Raw genomic sequence first — 14,722 nt, forward strand, 5'->3', positions numbered from 1 at the left:
ATATTGGGTAAACTTGGTTTTGTCATGAAATATCTTATTTTCTCCATTTATGGTGATTGAGAGTTTTGCTGGATATAGTAGTTTTGGTTGGCATTTGTGTTCTCTTAGAGTCTGCATGAGATCTGCCCAGGACCTTCTAGCCTTCATAGTCTCAGGTGAAAAGTCTGCTGTGATTCTGATAGGTCTTCCTTTATATGTTACTTGGCCTTTTTCTCTTACTGCCTTTAATATTCTTTCTTTGTTTAGAACATTTGGTGTTTTGATTATTATGTGACTGGAAGTATTTCTGTTCTGGTCCAGTCTGTTTGGAGTTCTGTAGGCTTCTTGTATATTCATGGGCATCTCTCTCTTTAGATTAGGGAAGTTTTCTTCCATAATTTTATTGAAGATATTTGCTGGCCCTTTAAGTTGTAAATCTTCACTCTCATCTATGCCTATAATCCTTAGGTTTGGTCTTCTCATTGTGTCCTGGATTTCCTGGATATTTTGGGTTACAAGCTTTTTGTATTTTGCATTTTCTTTAACTGTTGAGTCCATGGTTTCTATGGAATCTTCAGCATCTGATATTCTTTCTTCTATCTCTTGTATTCTGTTGTTGATATTTGCATCTCTGTCCCCTGATTTCTTCCCAAGGCTTTCTATCTCCAAAGTTGTCTCCCTTTGAGTTTTCTTAGTTGTTTCTACTTCTGATTTTAGATCATGGATGGTTTTGCTTAGCTCCTTCACTTGTTTGTTTGTGCTTTCCTATAATTCTTTAAGATATTTTTGTGTTTCCTCTTTCATGACCTCAGCCTGTTGACCAAAATTCTCCTGTATTTCTTTAAGATTTTTTGTGTTTCCTCATTGTTGGCTTTTGTATTCTCCTGGATTTCTTTCAATGATTTTTGTGTTTCCTTTGCAAGGGCTTCTAACTTTTGATCCATTTTCTCCTGAATTTCTTTAAGTATGTCCTTCATGTGTTCCTGTACCAGCATCATGACCAGTGATTTTAAATCCAAATCTTGTTTTACTGGTGTGTTGGGGTATCCAGGACATGCTGGTAGAGGAAAATTGGGTTCAGATGTTGCCATATTGCCTTGATTTCTGTAAGTGACATTCCTGCGTTTGCCTTTTGCCATCTAGTTCTCACTGGTGTTACTTGGTCTTGTCAGTTCTGGACTCACAAGTGCAAGCTGCCCCTTCCCAGTTGGCCTCTGGTGCACAGCTTACTTCCTGCGCTGCCTGTAGACGGGGTGTTGCTGCCCAGGCTGTTCAGAATCCGAAGCAGGCACCCGAAGGCTCCCGCTGGGCCCTGCTGAATTCACTGGAGCACACTGACTTCTCCCAGCTGGCCGCCCGGAATCCCCTCTAGCCTCTTGCAGGACCTGGAGATGTGGTGCTGCCGCCCAGGCTGATCTGGATCTGGAAGCGGAGAGAGTTGAGCTGAGGGCTCCCGCCTGAGGCCTTGCCCCAGATTGTGTCTGTGGACCAAATGGAGCCCGTGTGCACCCCCAGGGAGCTCCAACGGTTTATGCTGCTGGGACCTCCACTGTGTTCTGATCACTCCGCTGGGCAGCCGATCCCACAACCGGGCTGGCGCACACAAGGTTAGCCTGGCCGCCCAGGCTCTGAGTCCAGGCAAAAGCCTGGAAGGCCAAGGTCCAAGACAAGTTCCCCTATGGCTATGACTGTTAATTGGGTCCGCCAGGTGACCAGGATGGCGGGCATGTGCGCCCGTGCTCCCTGAAAGCACCGGGAGAGTCTGCTGTGCTAACAACCTCCTGGGTGGGTTGACTCACAGATGGCCCACCAAGCCGCCCAGATCTTGGGGTCAGTCCTGTGCCTTTTGGGGCCTAGACCCCCGCTTTGTTAGCCTCAGGCTATGCCCATTATGGCTCTGCCCACCAGAGCTCTCTGTTGTCCTGCAGGCAAAATGCAGTCCCGGCCAAAAAACCTCCTGGCTGGGTTGGTGCCCCGATGGTCCCCCCGAACAGCCCAGGGCCTGGGTGCAGGCCAACGCCCGTCGGGCTCAGACCCCCGCGGTGTTGGCCCGGATTATGTTTGTGTACCTCAGACTGTCCGATGTCACTGGACTTCGAAATCAAGATGTAGAGGCCGAGTTCTGAAGTGGCTTCCCTGCAGCGAAAGGTGCCGCAAAACCGCAGCTGTTTGCAGCCCGGCTGGTCAGCGAAGGTCAGTGGGCGCAGGGCCTAACTGGACCCTGTGTCGCCTTGGTTCCACTGCTGATGGCCCTTCAGCTGGACCAGCCACTGCTATACTGCCGCTGCTGCCGCCGCCGCCGCCGCCGAAGCCAAAAATATTCTATTTTGCTACCAAACGTCATGCTTTACAGGAAAAGAAATTTAACATATGGTCAATAATCTACAAATTTAGGCATATGGTTATTAATAACAAATAGGGAGAAGTATATTAGGGGAAATAAGAAAGTAAACCTTTCAAAATGAGACAGATGATAAAGGAAATTATAAAAAGAAATGTGTAAATTTTCCTTAAGATATAGTATTTTTAGGAAACATAGTATTCCCTTAAATACTATACTTAAGTCATATAGTATTACCTTAATTTAACCCTTCATAATTTGACTAATCCAACACTGACAATGTTTAAATATTAATATTAACTCAATATTGGTTATGTTACAAGAGAAACAAAGAAGATTTGGGGGAAAAAAGCAAATATTTTTTCTTATTATCCATATAAACACGCAAATCTTCCCATAAGAAATTAACATGAAGGGAATATCCTTAGAACAGAACAGTCTGCTGTTCCATCACTGTTCATGTGTTCATAGTAGAAACTTGTAACTACTTTTCCCAGCTGCCCCCACTTTACCTTATGCATTCCCATGATTTTCAGAAGCTCACAGTTTTAACCCCAAGAAACAACTTACCCAAACTTCCACTCCTAGAGGTCTCAGCTAGTCCTTTTCTTTCCTGGGTGAGTTTGTCATAGTTTTCCCTTTTCTTATTCTTTTTTTTTTTATTTCTTTTTTTAATTTTAATTTTTTTTATTTTATTTTTAATTTTCTATATTCTTTGTTTACATTCTAAAAGTCTTCCCCTTTCCCAGTTCCCCCCCGCCCCCACCCAATATGTCCCATAAGTCCTCTTCTCTCCATCCATTCTCTCATCTTTCCCCCTCCCTTTTCTCTGTCCTGGTACTTCCCTACAATGCTGGATCAAGCCCTTTCCAGGATTAGGGCCCTCTTCTTCCTTCTTCGTGGGAATCATTTGATATGCTAATTATATCTCCAGTGTTTAGAACTTCAGAACTAATTAATATCCACTTATCAATGATTGCATTCCACATGTATTCTTTGGTGATTGTGTTACCTCTCTTAGGATGATATTTTCTAGTTCCATCCATTTGCCTAAAAAATTCATGAATTCATTGTTTTTAATTGCTGAATAGTACTCCATTGTGTATATATACCACATTTTCTGTATCAATTCCTCCACTGAGGGGTATCTGGGTTGTTTCCAGCTTCTGGCTATTATAAATAAGGCTGCTACGAACATACTGGAGCATGTGTCCTTATTGCATGCTGGGGAATCCTCTGGGTATATGCCCAGGAGAGGTATAGCAGGGTCCTCTGGAAGTGTAATGCCCAGTTTTCTGAGGAACCGCCAGAATGATTTCCATAGTGGTTGTACCATTTTACAATGCCACCAGCAGTGAAGGAGTATTCCTCTTTCTCCACATCCTTGCCAACACCTGCTGTCTCCTGAGTTTTTTACTGTAGCCATTCTGACTGATGTGAGGTAAAATCTCAGGGTTGTTTGGATCTGCATTTCCCTAATGGCTAATGATGTTGAGCATTTCCTAAGATGCTTCTCGGCCATCTGAATTTCTTCAGACGAAAAATTTCTGTTAAGATCTGTACCCCTTTTTTGAATAGGGTTATTTGTTTCTCTGGGGTCTAACTTCTTGAGTTCTTTGTATATATTGTATATTAGCCCTCTATCAGATGTAGGGTTGGTGAAGATCTTTTCCCAATTTGTTGGTTGCCGTTTTTGTTCTTCTGATGGTGTCCCTTGCCTTACAGAAACTTTGTAATTTTATGAGGTCCCATTTGTCTATTCTTGATCTTAGAGCATACGCTAACTTTACTCCAGTGCATATGCAGGTGAGCTAAGTGACTTTTAAAGAAAGAACACACAAAACTAAGAAAACATTCCCAGTTCAGTGGAGAGTATGGAAATGAAGGAGGAAAAGGGGATATATCCAATCTAATTTCACTTATACATGTTTGGACTTTTTGAAAAGTAAAATATACATTCTGTGAATAAACAATTGTATTAGATATTATAAAATTAAAACAAGAGAAGTGTTTAAGATGTGTCTTTAATCTGACACCGGTCCACTCGTCATTTCCTATTAATGCCCTAAAATATTTGCTTGTCGACTTGTTCATAATTTGATTTGTGTTTCCTTTAAGATCAGAGGAGATATTTTTCTTTCATGGAACATTACCTCTTCATTCATTGTTGACACTAAAGGAAGTCAGGAAATGGATCTGTATTGAATGACATTTAGCATAAACTACCACTGTGTTTGAGGACACAAAGTCAAGTACAAGATTGAGCTGTTCCAGGAGTCCTGTTTCCATGAATAAACAGTATGAAAGAGCCAGCCTGCTACTTTCTTGTGTTTTTTCTCTCTACCTTTCCCATTGAAGCTTTTTTAAACCACCCAATGAAAACCACTCAGGTTATTCTCTCTATTAATTTAGTATCTGCAGAAACCTTACAGTTCCCTTGCATTCAACAGAAGGAACTGTCAAAAATAAGCACCTTCTCTAACTTTCTTAGAGCTCTTAAGCGTAGAAAGAACTATGAGGTCATAAATAGAATAGCTTGGGTGAGTGCTAGCATTTTTTCCGTCAAATAGACACACATTATTGCATAGCAAAAGCATAAGAATTTAGATTGTATTTAGAGATTATACTGATTTAGGAGAGTACAAGTAATTGGATTTATTTAAGGAGACTGCTGACTGCTGTTATTATTCTTTTTTTTTTAATTCTGCTCTGTGTTTATTCATCTGGGACTAACAGAAGTAAAACCATAAAAGTTTGACGGTTGATTAAAAATATTTGAAAAAGTACGTGTAAATTAAAGTAATTGTCTTTATTAACAAACTTCTCAGGAGCTTTGGGATGTTGTGGGAGGTAGTTTTCATCCTGGAAATTTCCAGAAAGTTTCCATCTTTAACCTAACCCATCGTATGTTCAAAGTGTGTAGAGTTAGCTATAACAGAGTCTTAAATTGAAGTTATAGAATGCAACCGGGAACAATAACAGGTTATATTTTTTGTCTGTTTCTTGATCCAACAATACTAAGAAAAGCTTTCCATGCCTGGTTTTGTGTTTTTTGTTATTTAGATTCAAGGAACTTCATACAATGCCCTTGCTGAACAGGTGGGTGTTAGGCAAATTAGAAAGAATTTACATTTGAGTTGGGGCATAGCTCAAAGCTACATCCCCCCCTACCCCAGAGTCCAGGCTTTCCTTCATTTGAGTTGCTAATTTTGCAACTGAATTGGATCCCTCAGGGACATCCATAAACAAGCTAATCCTGTTCCACCTTTAACTCTTGACCTTGTTTGTTAAGCAGACAGGCTGTCTCCACTCAGGCTCACCTGGATAGAAAGATCCAATGTCTGTTAAAGACATTGGCAGACCTCACCTAGGGAATCTTTGACAAAAACTACATTCTTAGCTTATCCAGGTGTGACTTGGGATACAGTATATGCTTTTTACTCAGAGAGACTCCCCGGTTAGTTCACTGGGCTGGGGCTAGGGGACTGCAGCCTGAGATGATTGCCAGGTGCCTTGGGTGGTCCTGGACATGGCACAGAGGAGAATGTGGCAGATGGACTAGGCAGAGGTGCTCTTGGGAGGACAGTGCAGGCCAGGCGGCTTCCCAAGCTCCCCAATGCCACCATTTTCACCCAGGAGGTTAGGCATGGGAGCTGTTCTTCCCAAGCTCCTAGACTAACATGACAGTGGGGCCATGATGAAAAAGCAGCTTAACTGCATGCACCAATTGTCCAACTGGAAGATGGGCAAACACCCTAAACTGCCCGAGAAAACTGAAGCTTTGACAGATGAATTTGATGCTTAATTTAAGATGTTAACTTGACTGGACTAGGGGATACCCAAATAATATACTCAGATCCAAAAACCACCTCAGTGTCTGTGTGTCATTTTGCTGAACCTGTGCCTTCCTGGATCAAAGAATCCTGGTTATCCTGCAGCTGACTTTTGGCTTGCAGCATAGTGTCTTACTTATAACCTAGCACTAATGTGGGTATAAAACCTATGGTTCCAGAGACCAGAATTCACTGGATGTGCAGGGCAGCCTTTTAAAGCTCAGGTTGTTAAACCCTAGCCCTAGAGTATCATATTCAGGACCTCGGAATTAGGACACATTCTCAGGCAACTCTGATACCCCACTGTGATAATCATTGGGTTTCCTAAGACACACAATATTGTTTCCATGGTCTCCTTTCTGCCCCCACACTAAGTTGGACATTTACTACCCATGTACCCATGTATAGTCACTCAAGCGCTTCCCATGGCTACAAACTTTATCTAATGGTTCTGTCCAATTAAGGGGACCCACTCATACTACAACATAGTACATTTCTATTAGGATCTCTATTAACAGTTAGTTCAAGATCAGAGTTACCCTCTTTCCTAAGATCACCTGCTACTGTGCTGTTTGAGGTTACTCCAAGCCAAATGACCCAACAAGGAACCTCACAATACCAACAGGCAGCTAACTGCCTAGGTAATACACCCACTACAACAGCTTTGACAGAGTCTGCTCAATCCCAGGAGCCATCTCAGGCTGGTTTGAACAAACCCTCCCTTCATCTTCTCTGTCCTTCTCCACCTTCCAGGGCTCGACTCTAGTTTCAAAACAGCTGGCATTCACTTTGTGCAGGGACAAAAGTCTTTGGCATTCATTACAGGGGAACAGGTCACTCATACATAATGTATCAAGCTTCTCCCTGGTTTACAGCAGTTTGTTATTTTTTATTTCTTGTGGGCAGCATTATCATACAAGCAGTGAAGTTAATTTAATGTATACCTGTAATTTTTGGATACATATATAGTTATATATTCAACTTATATTAAGTAAAAATAAAATGTGTCACTATTGCATTTGAATCATGTTTAGTTCCTTAATTCATTCCTCTACCTCCATATGGCCATATTTACCAGATATTTTTTCTCATTTTTTCCATCATTTGTTACAGCATATAATTCTATCATTGCATTTTCTAGATTTTTTTCTTCCATCCCATGGTTTGGCATTTTTACTTCCATGGATACTCTAGGGTAAATATTCAAATCTAAAGATTCCCAGGTATGACGATAAACAAAAGAGAACAGGTAGAATTTGATTTTCTGTTTCTTGTAACTTCTTTGTCCATTGATATCCCTGGTACATCTTTGAAAATGGATCAATATTTAATCAATGTGTCTAAAAACAAGATCAACTTAGGAAATAATAACCTTACCATATACAAATTCCAAATATACTGAAAAGCATAACATGGAAATACTCATATTCATAAGAATATCAAAAACTATAGGTAACCTAAATAAAGATGTGAAAAATTTCTACAATGAAAACATTGAGTCTTTGAAGAAAATAGATTTCAGAAGGTATCAGAAGATGAAAGATCTCCCATGATCATGGTTGCATATCATTAGCATTGAATACTTGTATATCCTAAAAAATATTTAGAGATTCAACATAATCTCAACCAAAATAGCAATGAGATCATAAAATGTAAATAGGGGCACAAAACTCTTTGGATCATCAAAGCTATTCTAAGCAAACAAAATGTTTGGCTGGAATTATAATATCAGATTCCAATCCTTGTTAGAGTTTTATAGTACTAAAAGCTTGAGTACAGAGAACTCAAGAATATAGACTCCATAGAACCAAATAATCCTATTAAAATGGAGTGCAGAGCTAAAAAGATTCTCAACTATAATGACTGAGAAGCAATTAAAGAAATGTTTGCCATCCTTAGTCATCAAGGAACTGCAAATCCAAAGGACCTTGAGATTTGATCTCACACCAATCAAAATGACTCATTTCCAAAACACAGGTAATGGCAGATGCTTGCAATATGTGGAGAAGGAGTCCTCGATAGTTCCTGGACTTCAAGGTGGTAAAACTAGTTTGAAAATCAATCTGGAAATTTCTCAGAAAATTGGAAATAGTTTTACCTGATCTTTTGCCAGCTTTCATTTGAACCATTAGCTTTCTGGGTGGTTTCTTTGTTTTGGCTTCCTTGTATTTCTGGATATTGATCTCTTATTAGAAGTATAGCTGTCAAGGATTTTATCCCACCCTTTATGCTGTACCTTTGCTTGATTGATTATTTCATGTACTGTACAGATTTTAGTTTTATGTGACCCTGGTTGTCAATTATTAGCTTTAAATTCTGTCTGAATGAAGTCTTATTTAGAAAGCCCTTTACTACACTTGAAGCTTATTCAGTCCTGTCTATGTTTTCGACCAGTAATTTTGAAATGTTATGGTGCACAGTAAGATCTTTGACCCATTTCTATTTAATTATTTTGTGCAGAATGTTAATTATGGATATAGTTTTTCTGCATGAGGACATTCAGTTTTCCTATGATCATAGTTAAAGATGCTATCTGACCTACATTTTTGGCACCTTTATCAAATGTTATCTGACTTTAGCTATGCATACTCATATGTGGGTTTCCTTTTACATTTTTGTTTTTGTTTTGTTTTTGTTTTTTGAGACAGGGTTTTTCTGTATAGCCCTGGCTGTCCTGTAACTCACTCCATAGACTAGGCTGGCCTTCAACTCAGAAATCTGCCTGCCTCTGCCTCTACCTTTCAAGTGCTGGGATTAAAGGCATGACCCACCACTGCCCGGCTCCTTTTACTTTTTATTTCTTTAATTAATTATTTTATTTGATTACATGTGTAAATGTATCACATTTTCTGTATCCATTTTTATGCTGGGTGACATCTGGGTTGTTTCCAGCTTTCAGCTATTATAAATATGGCTGCTATGAATATAGTACCATTTCTGTTCTTTTAATATATTCAAGCAGCTTTTGGCTATATGCTCAGTAGTGATATAGATGGATCTTCAGGTAAAACTATTTCCAATTTTCTGAGACACTTCCAGATTGATTTTCAAAGTAGTTTTGCCACCTTGAAGTCCCAGGAGCAATGCAGGACTCCTTCTCCACATGTATATTCATAGCTATTAAAAATAATGACATCCCTATGATCAATTAATATTTGACAAAGAAGCTAAAAAATATCCAGTGAAAAAAGACAGTATTCTTTTTTTAAATATTTTTTTTATCTATATTCTTTGTTTACATTCCAAATGATTTCCCCTTTCCCGGATACCCCCACCCATATGTCCCATAAACCTTAACAAATGGTGCTTGATCAATGGGAGGTCAACATGTAGAAAAGGCAAACCTATTTATTCTTATCTTCTTGTACCAAGTTTAAGTCCAAGGTGATTCAATACCCTCACATAAAACAACATACATTGAAGCATATAGAGGAGAAAATGTTGAAGAGCATTGAACACATGGGTACACAGGAAAATTTCCTGAATTGAACATCAATGGCTTATGCTCTATGAACAAGAATCAGTAAATGGGACCTCATAAAAGTGCAAAGCTTCTGTGAGGCAACGTACACTGTCAATGGGACAAAATGACAACTGTCAGATTGGGGAAAGATCTTTACCAATCCTATATCCAATAGAGGGCTAATATCCAATATATAAAATAACTCAAGAAGTTAGATTCCAGAGAGTCAAATAAGCCTATTAAAAATGGAATACATAGGTAAACAGAGATTTCTCACATTAGGAAACTTGAATGACTCTGAAGCACCTAAAGAAATGTTCAGCATCCTTAGTTGTCAGGGAAAGGCAAGTCAAAACAACCCTGAGATTTTATGCCATACTGGTCAAAATGGCTAAGAGGAAAAACTCAGGGTACAGCAGATGCTTGAGAGGATGTGGAGAAAGAGGAACACTTCTCCATTGTTGGCAGGATTGCAAGCTGGTAAAACCACTCTAGAAATCAGTGGAAAGAAAGAGAACCATACAAAGAATCAACGAATCGGGGAGCTGGTTCTTTGAGAAAATCAACAAGATAGATAAACCCTTAGCCAGACTGACCAAAGGGCACAGACAAAGTATCCAAATCACCAAAATTAGAAATGAATGGATGGAGCTAGAGAACATCATACTAAGTGAAGTAACCCAGACTCAAAACGTGAATCATGGTATGCACTCACTAATAAGTGAATATTAACCTAGAAAACTGGAATACCCAAAACATAATCCACACATCAAATGAGGTACAAGAAGAAAGGAGGAGTGGCCCCTTGTTCTGGAAAGACTCAGTGAAGCAGTATTCAGCAAAACCAGAACGGGGAAGTGGGAAGGGGTGGGTGGGAGGACAGGGGAAGAGAAGGGGGCTTAAGGGACTTTCGGGGAGTGAGGGGCTAGAAAAGGGGAAATCATTTGAAATGTAAATAAATTATATCGAATAAAAAAATTTTAAAAAAAGAAATGAATATTTCTAATGGAAATAAGAACAGAAACTGAGGAAATCCAAAAAATCATCAGATCTTATTACAAAACCCTATACTCAACACAACTGGAGAATCTGGAGGAAATGGACAAATTCCTTGACAGACACCAAATACCAAAATTAAATCAGGACCAAATAGATCATCTAAGCAGTCCCATAACCCCTAAAGAAATAGAGGGGGTCATAGAAAGTCTTCCAACCAAAAAAAAAGCACAGGACCAGATGGTTTCAGTGCAGAATTCTATCAGAACTTCAAAGAAGACCTAACACCAATAATCTTCAAACTATTCCACAAAATACAACCAGAAGGAATACTACCCAATTCCTCCTATGAAGCCACAATTACACTGATACCAAAACCACACAAAGATCCAACAAAGAAAGAGAACTTCAGACCAATTTCCCTTATGAACATCAATGCAAAAATACTCAATAAAATTCTTGCCAACCGAATCCAAGAACACATCAAAACTATCATCCACCATGATCAAGTAGGCTTTATTCCAGGGATACAGGGTTAGTTCAATATAAGGAAATCCACCAATGCAATCCACTAAATAAACAAACTCAAAGAAAAAAAACCACATGGTCATTTTATTGGATGCTGAAAAAGCATTTGACAAAATTCAGCATCCTTTCATGCTTAAAGTCTTAGAAAGAACAGGAATTCAAGGCCCATACCTAAACATCGTAAAAGCAATATACAGCAAACCAGTAGCCAGCATCAAACTAAATGGAGAGAAAATTGAAGCAATCCCACTAAAATCAGGGACTAGACAGGGCTGCCCCCTTTCTCCTTATCTTTTCAACACTGTACTTGAGGTACTAGCTCAGGCAATTAGACAACATAAGGAGGTCAAAGGGATATAAATTTGAAAGGAAGAAGTCAAACTATCACTATTTGCAGATGATAGGATAGTCTACCTAAGTGACCCAAAAAATTCCACTAGAGAACTCATACAGCTGATAAACAACTTCAGCAAAGTAGCAGGTTATAAAATCAACCCAAGAAAATCAGGAGCCTTCCTGTACTCAAAGGATATGCAGGCTGAGAAAGGAATTAGGGAAATGACACCCTTCACAATAGCCACAAACAGTATAAAGTACATTGGGGTGAATCTTACCAAACATGTGAAAGATCTGTATGACAAGAACTTCAAGACTATAAAGAAGGAAATGGAAGAAGTTGTCAAAAAATGGAAAAACCTCCCATACTCATGGTTCAGTAGGATTAATATAGTTAAAATGGCCATTTTACCAAAAGCAATATACAGATTTAATGCAATACCCATAAAAATCCCAACTCAATTCTTCACAGAGTTAGAAAGAGCAATCCTCAAATTCATCTGGAATAACAAAAAAGCTAGGATAGCTAAAACTATTCTCAACAACACAAGATATTCTGGGGGTATCAGTATCCCTGACCTCAAGCAATACTGCAGAGCAATAGTGATAAAAACTGCATGGTAGTGGTACAGTGACAGGCAGACAGATCAATGGAACAGGATTGAAGATCCAGAAATGAACCCACACACCAATGGCCACTTGATCCTCGACAAAGGGGCTGAAAACATCCAATGGAAAAAGATAGCCTTTTCAACAAATGGTGCTGGTTCAACTGGAGGTCAGCATGCAGAAGAATGCGAATTGATCCATCCGTGTCTCCTTGTACTAAGATCAACTCCAAATGGATCAAGGACCTCCACATAAAGCCAGACACTCTGAAGCTAATAAAAAAGAAACTGGGGAAGACCCTTGAGGGCATCGGTACAGGGGGAAAGTTTCTGAACAGATCACCAATAGCGTATACTCTAAGATCAAGAATTGACAAATGGGACCTCATAAAATTACAAAGTTTCTGTAAGGCAAAGGACACCATCAAAAGGACAAATCGGCAACCAACAAATTTGGAAACGATCTTCACCAACCCTACATCAGATAGAGGACTAATATCCAATATATATAAAGAACTCAAGAAGTTAGACTCCAGTAAACCAAATAACCCTATTAAAAAATGGATTAGAGAGTTAAACAAGGAATTTTCATCTGAAGAACTCCTTCACTGCTGGTGGGGTTGCAAATTGATACAACCACTCTGAAAATCAGTCTGGCGGTTCCTCTAAAAACTGGGCACCTCACTTCCAGAAGATCCTGCTATACCACTCCTGGACATATACCCAGAAGATTCCCCAGCATGTAATAAGGATACATGTTCCACTATGTTCATAGCAGCCCTATTTAAAGGTGCCAGAAGCTGGAAAGAACGCAGGTATCCCTCAACAGAAGAGTGGATGCAAAAAAATGTGGCATATATATATACAATGGAGTACTATTCAGCCCTTAGAAACAATGAATTCATGAAATTTTAGGCAAATGGATGGAGCTGGAAAATATCATACTAAGTGAGGTAACCCAGACTCAAAAGATGAATCATGGTATGCACTCACTAATAAGTGGATATTAACCTAGAAAACTGGAATACCCAAAACATAATCCACACATCAAATGAGGTACAAGAAGAACGGAGGAGTGGCCCCTTGTTCTGGAAAGACTCGGTGAAGCAGTATAGGGTAAAACCAGAACAGGGATGTGGGAAAGGTTGGGTGGGAAAACAGGGGGAGGGAAGGGGACTGATGGGACTTTCAGGGAGTGGGGGTCTAGAAAAGGGGAAATCATTTGAAATGTAAATAAAAAAGTATATCGAATAAAAAAAAGAGATTAATATCCAGAAAGCACAAAGAAGCCAAAACAAGGAAACAACCCAGAAAGCTAATGGTTCAAATGAAAACTGGCACAAGATCTGTACAGTGCATTCAAAAAGAAGAAATAAAAATGGCTAACAAACATTTCAGAAAGTGTTCAAAATTCTTGGAAGTTAGAAATTTCCAAATTAATTGTCCTCTGAGATTTGATGATTTATCAGTAAGAATGGTGACTATCAGGAAAGAGCTGACAACATATGCTGCAGATATTGGAAATGTGAAAGCCCATTTATTTGATGGGAGAAGAAACAAGGGAAAGTAGTATGGAAATAGGGCTGTGGAATTCTGACCAATTAAAAGTAAAATTTTCAGATTATCCCGAATAAACAATCTTTGTCATATGCCAAAAAATTCAACATTCCACTCTTCAGATACTTGTTCACATGTTCACTGTCACTCCAGTTATCATATCTAAGAAAAAATAATATAAATGTCTGACATCTACTGAGTGGACTGAGAACATAAAAATAGTAGAATAACACTTGGTTGTAAAGAGACAATTATCCTTTAATAACATTTCCTCTTTAGATGTTGTTCCTATAGGTATGGCAGGTTGACAATTTCCCACACTCCACTCTGCTGGGCTACTGTCCTGAAGAGCAATAATGGAGGAAAGTCACTCAACTGATGCACAAAAATACCATTGTTTGTCTTCCTTTTATAAAAAGTATGGCCTTTCATGTCTCAGCACACAGATGGGAAAAAGTCCAGAGCCTGCTCCAATATGCTTGTGCTTTTGCTCACAGCAGTCTTGCTGGCCCTGTACTCAGCTCAGCACACCGATGAAAGTATCATGGAGTACAGGGTGGGATCAATATAGATTCAAGGAAATCAGTGAAGAAAAGAGGGGAGAAATGGCAGGCATATGCTAAAGAAAGATAGGCCCATAGGATTTCTGTGATAAAGGGTAAAATTGTTATGTCCTCAGAATATATCATAGTCTAATTAATATTTATTGTAAAAGTTACAGAATGCTTGTGGAGTAACAATCCGACCCATTTTGTGTTTAGAAAAGTCTTTTCCAAACTGTAACAGAATTGGAATAAAAGGACAGATTTGTGAGTCTATAATCATAGTCAGAGTGAATCTTAGGAATAGCCACTTTTGTCATAGTGGGTACTCCAAACATGATACAGACAACCACATTAAGATTAATTCAAAAGAATAGAAATATAGAATAAATGTAATGCTCTTGACACTGACATACAATTTTCATAGTCAAATCTACATATTTGACTCAGGCCTCATCCAGAATGTTAAGCAGACAATGGAACATTATCATATTTGTTTTCTGGGATTTGCATCCTGAGTGTCCTAAGGATCATGAAGG

Source organism: Apodemus sylvaticus, chromosome 2 (assembly GCF_947179515.1).
Source record: "Apodemus sylvaticus chromosome 2, mApoSyl1.1, whole genome shotgun sequence".
Lineage (NCBI taxonomy): Eukaryota > Metazoa > Chordata > Mammalia > Rodentia > Muridae > Apodemus > Apodemus sylvaticus.